The sequence below is a fragment of the Notothenia rossii genome (genome assembly GCF_949606895.1).
Source record: "Notothenia rossii genome assembly, chromosome: 9".
Classification (NCBI taxonomy): Eukaryota; Metazoa; Chordata; class Actinopteri; order Perciformes; family Nototheniidae; genus Notothenia; species Notothenia rossii.
In genome coordinates this window covers 62272372-62289533 of record NC_136907.1, presented here as the reverse complement: position 1 = coordinate 62289533, position 17162 = coordinate 62272372, and the positions used below count along the sequence as shown (strand labels likewise).

General features: G+C 41.6%; 1 protein-coding gene across 3 annotated transcripts in view; it reads left to right on the top strand.

Moving 5' to 3' along the window:
* ece2a (endothelin converting enzyme 2a) overlaps positions 1–17162 on the top strand; it is a 76193-nt gene that overhangs the window by 12147 nt on the left and 46884 nt on the right. The window lies entirely within an intron of this gene.

Genomic DNA, 17162 nt, shown 5'->3' with positions numbered 1-17162 from the left:
TCACATAGCTGTGAGCAGGGAAAGCCCTGTCAGCCTGGTAATAGCTCTGTGAGTGCGTCATTGTTCTCCCGAATGCATTTAGCATTCTGCAGTGACGCACTGTTGCTGCAAGCCAGCCGTGGCTACGGAGAGGACTGTACAGTGCAGTCACCTGTGTGTGTGTACGTGTGTGTGTCCAGATAATCTTTTTTTTTAATGTCTTTTTTAAAATGAAATCTTAGAGTGAGGATATACAGAAGCAAACTCAGGGTTGCTTATGTTCGTTGCTGTAGGGACTGCTTTCAGTCCACTGTCAGAGAAACATAAAAACAGATGCAGGCTCTTGTTTTCAGAAAAGCTCTTAAACCCCTATGCTACCTTCCCAACACGAACAGACACAATTAGCACTTTGGGGAGCATGAAGCAGCTAGAAAAGGCAGATATTTTAATGGGGGTATGGCGGAGAACAAAATGTGGCCTAATAGTGAGGGAATACTGGTCTTACATTCATCAAGTGTCACTTAGCATCTGCTTGATGTGTAAATAAGCCACTGTTTGCTAGCAACCGTTCATTATATCTTTTGAAAGGTGTTGTGACTGATTCCAGCTTGATTCCTCAGCCAAAAGAATCACTTGCTGAATGTTTAATATGTCATCTGGTATTGTTATTCATAGCGTTTTGACATCACATAGCAGGGAATACAGATGTTGTTAATAATATAGTATGTTATACCAGAGTGAAGCCAAGTGCATGGTCAACCCCCATCAGAATTAGTACATTACGTGACGTTGGAGATGGATTTGAAGAGTAAACTACAACAATCATTGTACATGATAATACTCCTTTGCCATCTGTCTCCTTCCTCCCACCTCAGTCAGTTATCTTTTACCAGAACCTTGTATTGCAATATCTTCCACATATGTCTCCAAATCCCCTCGTCATCCTCTCCTGTAAGACCATTACTGCAGCTAAGTCGCTTAATACACCAGGGTCTTTTTCCTTTTTCTGTGTGTGTGTGTCCAATCGGCTTTTTGGTAGAGCGCCGGCTTTGCGAGGCGGTCCCCAGCACTCTTACATAATGCTGCATGTAATGCTGCAGGCACTGACTAACAGACGCACATCCACCTCTGCATTGTCATGTCAGCCTTTACAGTACATCTGTCTGTTTGTTTGTCACTACCTCCTATGTGCTTGGCTATCTACCCTAACTACTGTGTTGCCACGTTTTTCTTTTGGTCTTAACTGTGAGATTTACTGCCTGAGCCTCTCTTTGTCTGTTTCAAATTCTCTGTCTGTCTTCATCTTTGCTTTTATTTTCTGTCTGAATCTCCATCGTCCCTCTATATCTTTCACTTCTGCATAACAGAGTTAGTTGGTCTCGTGGTGATATTCTTATGTAACGCTTGCCTTTTGCACTCTCCCTTGTTTGCAAGACGTATAGACACAAGGGATGGATGATTCTAGATAAAAAGAGAAGGTTCTTCCACTTAGAAATAAGATTACTGATTCCTTTTAGCATTTTGAGGGAAAGAAGTTTTGAAACAACTTCCTTAACTCTTCTTGGAGGATTTGTCGGATGTTGTGATTCACTTTTAAAAGTTCAGATTTCTCCAATGTTTGTGTGGGTTGAGGGCTGCTATTTCCTGGCATTTATTTGTGATCTTCACAGCTCTTCATATTGTACAATTTGTTCATTCTTCAGGTGGTTGTTTACTAAAAAAGTCTGAGGCTGTAAGTATTGCAACACTTTCTCATCTTTTAATAGCTTTGTTTTCTTCTGATCATCTCATTTTGTTCCTCTGAGGCGTCCCTCACTGTGTTTCTCTACTATTTTTTTAGATGTGTCGTGTTTTCATGTCTGCCACCTCTGCACTGTTGTGCTTTGATGATAGGAAGTTTGATCACTCGAAACAGATGTCCCCTGCTAATTCAGAGAAGGCTGGATGATATTGCATTAAGGTAGAACTCATAATTGCCTGGCTGCGAGATAACGTATCAAAATGTAAATACACTAGAAACTCATCTGAACATTCACCCTACCATCTCCATAGTGATATGGAGAGTCAGAGAAGACCTGCTGAATCAAAAGCGTCCGGTCCTTGACCAACTTTTATATGAATGGCTCGGCTATGTTGTGTGCAACAGCCTGGATTGCTGCTATAGTGATGCAAGCCTGGCACCGTCTGATGAGCTCACCTGATCTAATGGACATATTTGATTTCACATTATAAACCAGACCTGGTTGTAATGACTGGGGTCATGTTTTAATTTCCCTGACACTTGATTGATGATGATGATGATAATTGTGCTCTGTGAGTCACTTGGCATTGTTTTTGATATCCTGCTGTTTTTTCTATTGATGAAACTGTTATATTACTCCTGTAGTTATTACACAGGAGGTTAGACGCATAACTTGTTGATCAGTTAGCATGGTTAAAGTACAACAAAAAGCAAGGTAATGAGAAGTAGGGTGGCATGATAGGAGGATAATATATGAAAACATTGTTGAATATCAAGATAACGATATAACTTGTTTGCGACAGATATCGATCTGTACCCAGTTTTGCCTCAAAAAATGCTATCTACATTTTATAGGGCCGTTTTTCTAACTCAAATGAAGTGCAATATGGCTATTACAATATGTTTATCCCGCATGTTGACATCATGATCCCTACAAAAAAAAATGATGCAGCCCTAACAAGAAGCATTATGTAGGTTTAAAGATTGAATATATTATTAAATATATAAAATAATTAATTATCGTCAAAATGACCCAGGTTATAATTTTACGTCATTCCTTATGTAATAATTGAGCCCTTCTTATTAGCAGAATAGAAAGCGCTATGCAGCACTCCATGCTTGACAAGGATTCATGAACAAGTACAAATGAAACTAATACAGATCCCTCCGATGCTTTTCTATCGAGGACAATTGCTGTCAGTGCTCCTTCTATGCTTTGTCCGTATATATTACTGTGGGTATCAGTGGTTGGATGAACTGACCAGAAAGAAAATGAAGCCTTTCAGTGAGACACGTTGGAGAGTACGGGAGGCATAGATGAGGTATATGTGTGAGAGAGATTGAATTGATTAATAGTGGAAACCACTCAGTGCTGACTCTTGCTCGCTGAGAGCCACCTGTCCCTTCAGTTTCATCAGCGCACATCACTGACTCTGACGGCCTGGACCTCCTCTCTGTGCTGCCGGGGGCACGGTGCCAGGACCAGAGCATTATTATTATTATCCGAAAACGTAAAATATGAATTATTTTATTTCACGTTATATTGAGGTGTTAGGACCCAAAAATATATTGCACAATAATCACAATTGCTCATTCCTATATGCTATATGTGTCTAATGAATAAACGGTGTTCTAATGGATTTCCCAGAACAAAGACTTGGATAATTAACCAATTTCCAGAACATTCAATAATCTTTTTAGGTCATTGTTCCAGCACCAATTCTTAAAACTCACCAGCTCTTGTCTCTTCAATATGAATATTTGCTAGTTTCCTTTGTCCCATATGATTATAAGCTCTTCGGGTTTAAGACTGTTGGTTGAACAAAGTTGTTTAAATATATCCGTTCAGCTTTGGGAATCATGTGTCTGTTTTGTTACTATACAATGATTAATCTCACTCCAATATAATGTACATGTTTCTTTATGACTCACATTTGTAACAGGATACCAGAGAGAGACAGACGACACATCAACAAAAGTTAGGAACTGGAGCTAGATGTATTGACATTTCCCTTTTTAGAGCGGACATAATAATCGAAGAAGTCAGGGAATGATGCCCACAGGCTCCTCTGCTTGGCATGATCCCATTTCATTGGAACCTCTCTTTCCTGTTTCATCACAGCTGTCTCTCAAAATAAACTGGTGTGCTCTCTGCTGATATCTTTTAAAGAGTTTGTGTGGCCGAATTGAAGGAAGATGATAATTAGGGATAGTGATGCATGGTTGAGTGGAAAGGTATTTTAAGGGGAAGTTTAACATTTGGACGGAGGATTATCTCATCCAGTGGTGCTTGGATTAGCTAGCGCAATTAGAGCATAGCAAACAACTGTGTTTGCTTGGCCCATATTAGCCTGTACAGGGAATCGGAGAGCAGATGGTCTGCCATGGTTTGTAATGCTCTGTTCACTTAACCTGAGAACAGGGGCCTTGCATACCCCCTGCCATCCTTCAACACACTAATGAAGAAAGAAAAAGAGATAGATTGTACGAAAGCTCTGGTTATTCAAGTGAGACGAACCCACCAGGTTTAAATCCAGTTTTCAGTTTAATGCAACACTTAATAAACACAATCCCTTTGATCCCTACAGTCTAAGAGTCTATGAGAGTAACGAGAGACAAACCCAAAGCACCATTGCAGAGTCAGTTTCTCCGCCTGTTGCCATGGCTACCCACTCCCCAAGACGATATTTACTTGAAAACACATTGTTATGCATTAACTGGACTGGGGCTGTAATAAGGAGGTGGGGCTGTTGTTTCTCAGTGTGAGGCTAATGAGTGGGAGAGCCTCCGTTCACCAGGGCCGTATCATATGCTGTGTGCTGTGTGAGCATCTTGCTGATCCCACTGAGAGATGAAGGACTTTGTAAAGCATCGGCATGCAAGTGACCACTCGTTAAGCTCCATCCGCCTTAGTTACTGTTGCTATGACTGTCAGCCCACCCCTCTGGCATTGCACGTATACGGTTTACAATGAAAATAGTGGCAGTAGTTAGTAACTGTTTACTTTGTCCCCTGAACGTTGTTGCTAGCAGATTTGATCCACTATAGCTAGTTTATTAAGCAAGTGTCATGTGTTGCTGTGACTATGTGCACTTCCAATGTTTCCTGCCAACCCATTTTAAAACAAGAATCTCATGTTCAACATTACCTTTCCTTAGGTATTACTGATTTAGTGTTGATTTGACCAAACACAATAAAGTCCAGGACACAGATGCTAATGTTACCCTTAACCCTGGTGGCACCCAGGATCAATTTTTAGTGAACAGTCGTTGAACCTGTAATTGTATTTTATGAAAAAATAAGTGAAAATAGGACAGGAGGGAAGAAAGAAAGATAAAGAGAGAGTTGAGCTGCAGATTTTCCCAAATCCCACTACTGGGAGTCTTTCCAGACCCCGTGTTCCCATGCAGATTAAATCACACGCACACGCACACGCACGCACGCACATACGCACGCACGCACGCACGCACGCACGCACACACACACACACACACACACAGAGAATACACACATTTAAATGAACTTGCTGTCCACATAAACCCAGAGCAGGCTGTGACTGCTGTGTTACGACGCATGATGTCTCACTCTCTTTCAGCACTGTGTCCACACCACAGACTCTCTAGATGTCCACATTTGTTTCTCAGCTGAAGAGCTTTCCACAGTCCCTGTAACAAAACATGGCTCTTAGTTCAGAGAGCCCATGTCCCATTTTCCTGCGGTGCTGTGCAATAAATGCGGTTCCCTTCACAGTAGGCAGTGCCTTTTGTAAAGCTGTGTGAAAGTGCTCAGCCCTCGACTGTTCGATGATAGGAGTCCCTCTGGTTTTATACTGTGCACATTTACATTTTAAATGCATTAACGCATCAACCATGTCATCTATTTTTTTTAATGTTTCATATTCCTCTCATTATCCTTGCCCTCCTCTCATTATTTCTCCTATCCTGAGGGTTTACTTTGAATAATTGTATTCACCAAGTGTTCGTAAAATATTTCCCGACACCTCTGCTCCCTCCCAGGTCTTCTCCTTAAACTGCTGTTTCACTCAGTCCTTCGACTCTGCCTGTTTCTCCTTTTCGTTCTCTGCTGCTTTTTTAAGACGCTCCTCACGACTCATGGTAACTGCTCTCATACCTCACCTCTCTGTCTCTCTCTGTGCATGCCCTGCGTTCTGCTCTGTTTCTACGCCTGACTACATGTATCTGTCTTTCTGGCACACAGCTTTTTATCCCTTGCAACCTCTTCTCCTCCGGGATCTGCAGCTCAGGTTACATAATGTACATTAGAAAGAGGTGGAGGGAGGAATGGTGGAGGTAAGGTGCCCTGGTGACAATTTTCTAAATGTTCAATCAATCTCTAAACTTCCTTTTATGTCCAAAATCTTAGAAAAAGTGGTACTGAAGCAGTTGCAGTCTTTCTTAAATGTGCATGGCATTCTTGAGGTATTCCAGTCTGGGTTTAAACCCCTTCTTAAACTTTCAGACCTTACAGCTGCCTTTGACACTGTAGATCACAGCATTCTCATTTCTCGCCTGCAGCATTCTGTGGGAATCAGTGGTACTGCTCTAGACTGGTTCAAGTCGTATCTGTCTGAAAGAAGTTTGAATGTAAATCTTGATGATTTCACCTCCTCCTCTGCTCATCTCCCGTACGGGGTACCCCAAGGCTCTATTCTGGGGCCGATTTTAATTTCCCTGTACCTGCTCCCCCTGGGCGGTATCATCTAAAAAAGTGGCGTCTCATTTAATTTTTATGCAGATGACTCACAAATCTACATGCCCCTGAAAATAAATGACCCAAACCCTCTTCTGTCTGATTGTCTGCAGGACATCAGAGCCTAGAAGGCCTTGAACTTTTTAAAATTCAATGAAAAAAAGACAGAGATGATAATGTTTGGACCCGGCGGTGGTCCCAACGCCCCGCCTGTGCTGGATTCTCTTGTCCCATATGTGAAACCCATTGTAACAAACCTGGGTGTACGGATTGATTGTGATGTTAAACTAGACAAACAGATCAATTCTGTGGTAAAATCCAGCTTTTCTCAGCTAAGAATTTTAGCAAAGGTCAAGCCTTTCCTTTCTTTTAATGACTTTGAGAAAGTAATACATTGTTTTATATCCACTAAACTGGATTACTGCATTGGAGTAAGCAAGGCTTCCCTGTCACGCCAACAGCTGGTCCAGAATGCTGCTGCACGCCTCCTTACAAGGACAGGCAGGGGTGAACATATTACGCCTGTACTCGCCTCTTTACATTGGCTACCAGTCAATTTTAGAATACAATTTAAAATGTTACTGTTTGCCTACAAAGCCCTAAACGGTTTAGCCCCACCGTACTTGGCAGATCTTTTAAAACCATACACACCCACACGGTCACTAAGGTCTGCTGACAGACTCCTTCTGGTAGTCCCTAAATCGAGGTTAAAGCAGCGAGGAGACAGAGCCTTTTCTGTTGCAGCTCCAAAAGTATGGAACGAATTGCCCTCCAGGTTAGACTCGCTCCAACTCTGCCTGTTTTTAAATATCGTTTAAAAACCCACTTCTTTTCCCTTGCATTTACAGACCACGTGACACTTGTGCTGTTAAATTTGGGTTTTTATCTTACTTGTGTTTTGTATTGTTTTTACGTCATGTAGGAGAGTTTCTCAGTCTGTGGCTTCTGATCTGGTTTCATCGTCTCGTGTTTTACATTTGTTTCATGTCCTATCTGTTTTTTATGTATGTATGCTATGTTTTTCTAAAGTTGTTGATGTACAGCACTTTGTTCAACTCTGTTGTTTTTAAATGTGCTATAGAAATAGATTGGATTGGTGCTATGCTGAGAAGCGTTAGAGTTATTGATATTTGACACGGCACATTCGGAGTCTTTTTCGCCTAAGTTGCATGGATGAGTATATATGCACTGAGATTACATACTATTTAACTTTCGTGCAAAAAGTGCTAAATGACACCCCCCCCTCACCCCAATTAGGCATGTTTTCACATCTACATCCAGTCTAGCTCATTTCATCTGACATCTGGTCTGTCATCCTCTTCTTCCTCTCTTTCCTCCTCCCTCTCTCATCCCTTCATCCTCTCATCTCTATCATGATTACACTTTGCTGCGCTGACCTACGATGATGTAACTACTTTTTGGCAGCAGACTTCACCCTCGCCCAAGCATTAGATTTGTCCCATCTTCCTGAACCGCCTCCTCTCATCGCTGCCTTCCACCCCTTCCCTTTTTTTAAGGTCTTAATCTTCTTCAGGATGCATTTCCAAGTAATCGCTGAAGGGGGTTGAGGGCTAGTGTGATTGAGATTGAAAGGGAGAGACAATTTGTTTCCAGATAATTTGGTCCTCCGGTTGTATGACCACACACAAATACAAAAAAGAGAGAGGATAAGCTCTGGAAGACGTAGATGTTGATCCTGTAAAGTAATGTTGAAAAGGATAAGGGTTAATGGCACTTATCAGCCTCCACCTCTTCGGCCATTTCTTTCCAACCATCATTTTCTCAGTTATATTTTGAAAAACTCCATGTTTTCATGCTACATGTTTCTAGTTGCTTCCGGACCACAAACATCTCAGATTTGACGATTTCAAATAGGTCTGTGATGACGGATTCCCTCTGTGAGAGAAACAACTGACCAATCAGTAGAGGCTCGTCATTTCCTACATAGTTACATTCATAAAAACATTGTATAGGACCAAAACATCTGCACAGTTTCTTGTAAGTTGACTGACAGATATAACAGCTCTTAAAACTCCACGTTTATGTGATTATGTGGCAACTGAAACTCAGCAGCACTGATGAGTCACTTCCTATTTACTGGTTTGGGGTGAAACAAGCCAAATGAGGCTCCTATGTTCCCCCTTTGATATCTCGTAAGCAAACTTAAGTGTTTTTGTGGCAGTCACCCATCTTAAACAAATCAATGTGAATTCAGACTTTGAGTTATTTTGTACGATAAGGATGTATTTAAAATGTCTCCTTGTGGGAATGCTAATATTGTGATATATTGTAGCTTGAATTCATTTTTTTGGGCTGTTTTGCAATAAAGCCATACAAATCTCTACATGTATTTGACTAATACAGAAAACATCTCTACCCAGATGACTGTTGTCTGTAAATACTCGACGCAGCCGTATGAACTCATTCACTCATCACACAGTTAACTATTTGGATCTGATTGTCCAATTCCTCATGGACAGCCCTTGGTCGTGGCGAATCATCGTCTGTACACATATTTATGAATTACTGCTTATCTTCAGAGAGAAAATTGTCTGGCAAGGCTGTTCAGCTGTTGATCCACTAAAACTGACTTTAATCTGCTTCTAGTAATATCACTGTGTGTGTGTGTGTGATTTTGCTCATGCTGATGCGTGTGTATTTATAGTTTGTGTGTCTTAGGGGCAGGTAGGGTCATGAGGGGAGGGGCTTTTTTTTTTTTATATAACTGGTTTATATAAAGAAATGAGAAATCTTGTCTGCATTTTTTGCGTTGTTTCAGGGCCGTTTTTTTTATTATGTGAAAAGTACTCTGTAAAAAGAAAAAATATTGTAATGTCTCAGATGACACAGTCAGATGGTCCACATGGTGGAATGTGACGATGGTAAACGTTTTACCTGCCAAGCATCAGCAAGTTAGCACCTTCATTTTGGACATGCCGTCTTATTATTAGCCACAACCTCACACATAACTGTTGTGTGGCAATGGTGTGTAATGTGTTAGCAAAATGAATATATTTGTTTCATTAGGGTAGCTAAGCTAGTGAATAATATAGCTTGATTTACAAGCTGCTGTGTATATGAATCGGATAATTATCTTTCTCGCCTATACAGTAGGTGGTGTATGATGCCATACATATGAATATGACTACAGGTCTCAAACTAAACGTTATTGTCTGCTTCAGGCCTGCTATGTATGTGTGGGTGTGTATATGTATGTTTTAATGACAACACAACATTGAAGTGGCGATTTTCCTTTCTTTTTGGTTGGTATGTTGCGTTGCTCTTCTGAAATGCATCTTCTCTGATCACATCTTCAGATGGAAAACAGAGGTGAAAACAAACAGTGGAACCACTCTTGTGACTTGATGTGAGTGTGTGTGTGTGTGTGTGTGTGTGTGTGTGTGTGTGTGTGTGTGTGTGTGTGTGTGTGTGTGTGTGTGTGTGTGTGTGTGTGTGTGTGTGTGTGTGTGTGTGTGTGTGTGTGTGTGTGTGTGTGTGTGTGTGTGTGTGTGTGTGTGTGTGTGTGTGTGTGTGTGTGTGTGTGTGTGTGTGTGTGTGTGTGTGTGTGTGTGTGTGTGAGTGAGAGAGACATGCAATGGTATCATTGCGTTCAGGATTGGTGCCAGACTCGGCGCTAGCCTGGCACTGCATCATCAAACAGTGTGTGTGTGTGTGTGTGTGTGTGTGTGTGTGTGTGTGTGTGTGTGTGTGTGTGTGTGTGTGTGTGTGTGTGTGTGTGTGTGTGTGTGTGTGTGTGTGTGTGTGTGTGTGTGTGTGTGTGTGTGTGTGTGTGTGTGTGTGTGTGTGTGTGTGTGTGTGTGTGTGTGTGTGTGTGTGTGTGTGTGTGTGTGTGTGTGTGTGTGTGTGTTGAGAGTTGGGACTTTGCTGGCTCTCTCATCAAGTATGCAGTTGGAGTCCACGCTGCAGCAGAGATGCTTAATAGAGAAAACAGCAGAGAGAAGAGAGAGTTGGAGAAGTCTCTAAATACGTCATACCACCCGTTCCCTTCCAGCCTCTCTGCTCTCCTCTTTATCGTCGCACTTGCCAATTACTCCTTTTCACATTCGTCTATCTCAGCCTGCTCTTCTTCCGCATCTCTTCCCTTTCCCTTCATACCCCACCCACTAAAGTCCTCCGCTTTTATCCTCATTCATGCTCCCAGCCATTCTCATCCAGTTTCAACCAAATGGAGAGTCATTCATCCTCTCTGTCAATCTCCTGCAGCCTGGAGAGTGTCAGCATCCCTCTCCACACTGCAGGTAGCCTCGGAGCACGTACTGCATATTACTACAGTCCCCTTCCACCGCTCTCTTGCAGTCCACGGCCATATAAGTACTTCCTCCTGGCTGAGTGAGTGACATCACAGTGTTGGTTTTACATGAGCAGTTGCAGGGAGCACCAGTCTTCATGTCACAGACAGGTGGATGTGAGTGGATTTTATATAAAGGCTGAATCTATAACATTTGTTTGCCAATTATCAACCATATTCATTTATTTGTTTGGTCTATAAAATGTCAGAAAATAGGGAAACATGTTTCTCAAAATTCATAAGTCTTTTTTTGTCATTCCAAAACAAATATATATTTCTTTCAAATTGATATAAACTAGAAAAACCTGAAAATCGTTATATATTAGGCTAGAAACGATGTTGTGACTTTCATGCATGAAAGATTACTCAACAATAAAGCCACATTGAGTCAGTCGCAGAGGCACCAATATTTATTTTTCCGTCAGCCTATTCTAGCAAGAAAGTATGTGTGTGTGTCTTGTGCACTGTTTGTTCTCTTCTTGTTTTAATCTGTCATGTTGCAGCAGAGAGGAACGTTATGATTCAGCAAAGCAATGTGTGAGTGTGAGCATTTGGGTTTACAGGAATCATTTCTCTGTTCCCTTTAAACTGCGACAAATCCAACTCACCTACCGTGACACACACACACACACACACACACACACACACACACACACACACACACACACACACACACACACACACACACACACACACACACACACACACACACACACACACACACACACACACACACACACACACACACACACACACACACACACACACACACACACACACACACACTCTGACTTCTCCTCATGTCCTCCTTCTCACCTCCTCCTCTTCTTGTTTCTGGCCTTTCTCATGGACCAAGAACACCAAGCTCCTGCCAAACAGGAAGTGTTCATGATTCAGCGAGAACAGACTATCATGGGTGTGTTCTCGTGTGTGTATCTCATGTTCTCCAGTATGGTCCAGTTCTCAGGCAGTCGGGCAGTGGATGCCGTGCGACCTTTCTTGACTCGCACTCTTGTGTGATTATGCAATTGACTTAATGAAGACAGAAGTGAATCAATGAAAAATAATAGTTTCCTTGTGAAGTATCAGACAAGCAGCTGGAACATCAGAGTGTGTGTGTGTGTGTGTGTGTGTGTGTGTGTGTGTGTGTGTGTGTGTGTGTGTGTGTGTGTGTGTGTGTGTGTGTGTGTGTGTGTGTGTGTGTGTGTGTGTGTGTGTGTGTGTGTGTGTGTGTGTGTGTGTGTGTGTGTGTGTGTGTGTGTGTGTGTGTGTGTGTGTGTGTGTGTGTGTGTGTGTGTGTGTGTGTGTGTGTGTGTGTGTGTGTGTGTCTGTCAGGAAGCAGTGAAGAATAAAGATGAGGCTTTGGCATATTGCGTGTAGCAGCACATCAGAGGAGGGGATGAAGCATGCAGCATTAATTACCATCTTCATCCAGCAGCCTGTCTCAGAGGCTGACTCACTCTTCATTAGCATCTTCATGCTGTCAGCTGCTCACTGGTGGCCTGTAAGCAGACGGCACACCATGCTAACGTGTTGGTACAAACTACACTCATTTTTTGTGATCACCTGTTGGAAGTACAGCCAGAACTAGGGCTGCTCAATTAATCGTATTTTAATCGCAATTACGATTTTGGCTTGCAGCGATTATGAAAACAACATAATCGAAATAAAACAACTTTTTTTATTGGTTTTTTTTATTGGTTTTTCAGCTGAATTATACTTAAAGGTGAGGGTAATCAACTGCTAAAAACATACTGTTCACATTTTTTATTTATTTTTCAATAAATGAATGTTTTCAAAGTAAATGGATGTTTTTAATAATCGTGATATCAATTATTGACCCACATAATCGAGATTATGATTTTGCCATAATCGAGCAGCCCTAGCCAGAACCATTGAATTCTGAGGTTCTAGTTCCACGGGATGAATTCAAACAGTCAGTGGTTATTACCGGTTTTCTGTTTTATCATATATTTGTCAACACCTGCACCATTAGAGGCAGACAGCAGATGTTGCCATTTAGCTAGCTGTAACAGAAGTTAATGAGTGTCACTTAATGACTTAGATTATGAACTGCTACACTATATTAACAAGAAAGATGGTGTTTAATGGAGTCTGCAGTTACAAGTTTATCATAAAATGCTTTCAACAGCTTGAGGGTGGGTAAGAATGGAGAAACCAGCTTGAGTAAGCTAGAATTTGAAAGTATGCAGCCGAAAAAAATCTGCCCCTTCCTTCAGACTTCCTTACACACACACACACACACACACACACACACACACACACACACACACACACACACACACACACACACACACACACACACACACACACACACACACACACACACACACACACACACACACACACACACACACACACACACACACACACACACACACACACACACACACACACACACACACACACACACACACACATGACCAATGAGGGCATGAGATAAGTTTGTGCACAGATGGAAGGCTGACAGGCAGGTAGGCCATCCAGTTATTTTAGCCGGGCCGGCTAAAAGGATTGGTCTAGCTTTTTACAGTACCACGGCTTCCACTGATGACATTTTTTTATGTATTTATTGTCAAAGCATTTAATATATTCATTGCTATCGGGATGTTAAGAGCATTCCATGGAATATAACAAAAAGTGTTTCTGAAGTGAATCACATACCCCACCTTTAATATTAGTGTGCTCATTGACGGAGCTCTCAGTGGAAGTAAGGTATAACTCCGCAGTGTGACCCATGTCTGAAAGGACATTTCAACATTTTGCTAAAAGGCACATTTCAATTTGAGGCTGCAATAAATGATTAAATTGTCGAAACACAATAAATGACACTGAGTGAGTTAGGGAGCTCCAAGTGTTTTAGGGCCCAGAGTGAGCTCTTGTCATGGGGCCCAGAATTTCTCTCAGCACGGCTGATTCAGAGCTCCGACTTAGATTAGACTCTGACACAATGACACTGCAGAGAGACATGCTACTTCCTCCTGCAGGGATCAATATGCTTGGTCAGCCATAAAGTTCCCACACAGCGCCGGCTCTCATTTGAAAAACCCGATCCATATGCATAATCACAGCAAGGTCAGGCAGCAGAGCCATTTACATACAGACGCAGGCACCTTGAACTGACAAACTCACCTGCCAACCAGGCAGAAAATGAACCCGTCAAGTTTGAGATTCTGTGTGTGTGTGTTTGGTGTGTGAGGGCCAAGAAAGGACTGCTCATATTTAGTGTGTATGTGTTTTAAAGACCTGAGAATACCTGTGCTTTCTCGGCCATTTCATTTTCTCACAGACGTGGTCTTGGCAGGTGGCTAATTGAAAAAGCCTGTACTGCTGTTTTACCCTCTCTTCCTCCTCTACACAATAATGTGTGTGTGTGTGTGTGTGGCTAAACTCGTGTATCTCTTTGTGTATTTGTGTTCTTGTTCCCAGCATGTGTCAGACTCTCCACAAACATTGCAATCTCTGGAGCTCTGAGATTTGTCTTAGTTTTGGCCTCATTTACATACACATACATGGATAACGGAGATCAGTATATTAAAAACTATGAAAACAGAAATGAAGTGACTAGGAGATAAGCAACACCAGCTATACTCCACTGATGTGGTGTGTGTGTGTGTGTGTGTGTGTGTGTGTGTGTGTGTGTGTGTGTGTGTGTGTGTGTGTGTGTGTGTGTGTGTGTGTGTGTGTGTGTGTGTGTGTGTGTGTGTGTGTGTGTGTGTGTGTGTGTGTGTGTGTGTGTGTGTGTGTGTGTGTGTGTGTGTGTGTGTGTGTGTGTGTGTGTGTGTGTGTGTGTGTCACGGTAGGTGAGTTGGATTTGTCGCAGATTAAAGGGAACAGAGAAATGATTCCTGTAAACCCAAATGCACACACATTGTTTTACTGAATCATAACGTTCCTCTCTGCTGCAACATGACCGATTAAAACAAGAAGAGAACAAACAGTACACAAGACACACACACACACTTTTTTTTGCTAGAATAGGCTGACGGAAAAATAAATATTGGTGCCTCTGCCACTGACTCAGCGTGGCTTTAATGAACATCAAGGGGAGGGAGAAGGAAAACAGCCCACTTTGGTGAATTGAAAATACTGAGAGAGATGTTATTGCTGAAATATCGGTTTTAATTTCATAATGTGAATCCTGCCAAGTGTTTGATAAAAAATAATGAGTGCTATTGTGACTGCTGTGGTTTGATGAGCAAGGTGTTGGTGATTTTCCATACGACGCGGTGGAACAGGGAAAGGTGTCACTTACCGTGTTAATGTGCCGGAGGTTTGGCGCACAGCCAGACTGTTTGAAAGAGACTAATTAAGCCTTATGGGACAAATTAGAGCAAAAACCGGAATGAATTAATGGAGAAGAATATTGAATGCAGATGCTCCCATACAGGGCGTTGAGCTGCAAAGTGTACCATTCATTTCCCCAGTAAATAATGTTAATTGTAGCTGATGCACTTTCCTGAATGATTAGTACAAGTGATGAGCAACTGTGTTAGAATATATCTGGTTTCTTTGATAAAAGCAAAAGCCACAAGCCTAAAGATTACCCAAAAAAACAAACAACCTATTCAATCTGCAGCTGAATTCACTCTCAGATTCTGGGTACATTTTTTGATGAATTTGGCAACTATGGCACCATGTTTTGATTGAAACCAAAATGATAAAAGTGACCATAACATAAGACACATTAAAACATTCTCAAAGAGCCCGGTTTTTAAAGGAAGAAGGGTTTATAGCCTTGTTATTCTAATTCATCCTGAGGGGACCATAGATGTCTGTATACAGTTTGATGGCAATGCATCCACTGGTTGTTGTAATATTTCGGTTTGGACCCAAAGACTGACCAACAACTGTGCTATAACATTTACAATTTAAAATTGTTTAGCAGTAGCTAGGGCTGCTCGATTATCGCAAAAATCATAATTTTGATTATTTGGGTCAATAATTGATATCACGATTATTAAAAACGATTATCTATTTACTTTAAAAACATCAATTTATTGGAGAGAAAAAATGTGAACAGTATGTTTTTAACAGTTGATTACCTTGAACTTTAAGTATAATTCAACTGAAAAACCAATACAAAAAAATTTTAATAAAAAAAGAAAGAAAGTAAAGTTAATAATAATAATAAAAAAATAATCGTTTTATTTCGATTACGTTGTTTTCGTAATCGTTGCAAGCCATAATCGGAATTGCGATTAAAATACGATTAATTGAGCAGCCCTAGCAGTAGCCCAAAATACTGTTATATGTGGCTTCTCCTGGGCGTTAAATGAGTTAGTAAATCATCCAAATAAAGTCAACTAACTCTATGGAATATACATTTGAAGTGACCATCATCCACCACCAGACACCTTCAGATGGTGTTCATGTTTCTAGTGTAATTTCATCAATTGTGATGAAGGATGTCATAATGTGATCAGCAATATACCGTTGATCTGAGTTTTGTAGAGACACTTCAGTGGGATGGAAACTTTGAGAAATAGAGATGGACACAATAATACTCTCTCAGCTGTATTGGGCCTGTATGTTTCATTTGAAGGGAGGATTTGTTGTTGTTGTTTCTGGAAGTCAAACAGGTCACAACATGATGCTTTACAAGGACCTGACCTGCAGTGACACACCTGACCCATGCTGTGTGTTCGTGCTGAAAGTAGTTCTTCAGTTACACAGAAAGATCCAATTGCATCATTTGGGCTTCCCACCTCAGTCTCTCTCTCTCTGTCCCTCTCTGTCTGTCCCTCTGTCTCTCTTCCACTCCCACTCTCAGTCACCCCCGCTGCTCTCATCTCCCCGACTTTGTCTGACAGCTGCACTGCTGTCATGTGAGCGCTCTATCCATTGTTCTTGATCACCAGACTTAAACTGCAGCGCAGATTTCTTCGGCTGTTGTTTGACCCCGCTGAGGACAGGGAGGGCTTAAGATCCAGACAGTATCAAATCAACCTTTATTTATATAGCACTTTTCATACACAAAGGTATCTCAAAAGGCTTCACAAACCAAACACAATTAGCAAATCAAAACAATACTAATACAGAAAAAATAATAAATGACAGTAGTGTTGCACATGTGTACAGCAAAAGCTTGACCTAGTGGTATTGTAAGAATTCTGGTAGGGAAGGTAACAAGGCATACATATCATAAAGGTATCATAAAGAGGGGCGTAGGACGCTTTCAATAACTTAATTCTGGCTCAAAAGATAGAAAAGATGTGTCTCTCCTCTCATTGCCCTTTACGAAGCCCCTGTTCCTGGTGACTGTTGGTGTTTTTGGATCTGAGAGAAGCTGTGGGCTCGGTGCCACAGCAGAGAGGCACATTCATATAATGGAGTCCTTCCAAAAGTCCTCCATCAAACACACACACACACACACACACACACACACACACACACACACAC